Source organism: Alligator sinensis, unplaced genomic scaffold, assembly GCF_000455745.1.
Source record: "Alligator sinensis unplaced genomic scaffold, ASM45574v1 scaffold933_1, whole genome shotgun sequence".
NCBI lineage: Eukaryota > Metazoa > Chordata > Crocodylia > Alligatoridae > Alligator > Alligator sinensis.
This window is the reverse complement of record NW_005842542.1, coordinates 405,227-405,742: the sequence shown is the minus strand read 5'-3', so window position 1 is coordinate 405,742 and position 516 is coordinate 405,227. Positions and strand designations below refer to the sequence as shown.

At 36.8% G+C, this 516-nt stretch overlaps 1 protein-coding gene across 1 annotated transcript in view; it reads right to left on the bottom strand.

Moving 5' to 3' along the window:
• Positions 1 to 516, bottom strand: part of LOC102388128 (nuclear receptor coactivator 5-like) — a 42,530-nt gene that overhangs the window by 18,570 nt on the left and 23,444 nt on the right.

Here is a 516-nt window from a genome sequence, read left to right as displayed (position 1 = left end):
AGGATATTTACCATCCCCTTAAAACGCCCTTATCAAAATAAGCTTGAACTTCAAAATAAAACTCCAGAATGCTAGAATCCCAAGGATATATTGGGAATACCAGAAAAGCCAATCTGAGGTCACATTTCACTTGAATTGCTCCAGGATTGCAAAGCCTCACCGTATTTGCAAGAGTATTCAATTAATAAACTACATACATAATTCCAGGAGCACTAATTTGTTGAACTTCCTTGTGGAAATGACAGGTGGCAGATTAAGCAATACCCATGCACCTTCCTAGGAGAACCCAACATTCAGGTTGGGTGTAAATGGACATAACTAGTTCTGCAATTCTATTAACAATTATTTCTTACAAAGACTCCTACAAGGAAGCCCTCTATGGACTTACATTTCTGAAACATGTGAATTCTAACTTCTTTAGAATTTCCCTACGTAAACTCTTCCCATAAAAAGCCCATCTATCTGATCAAAAAAACCCCAAAGGATGATCTTGAGTTTAACAGGATAAAACTCTTT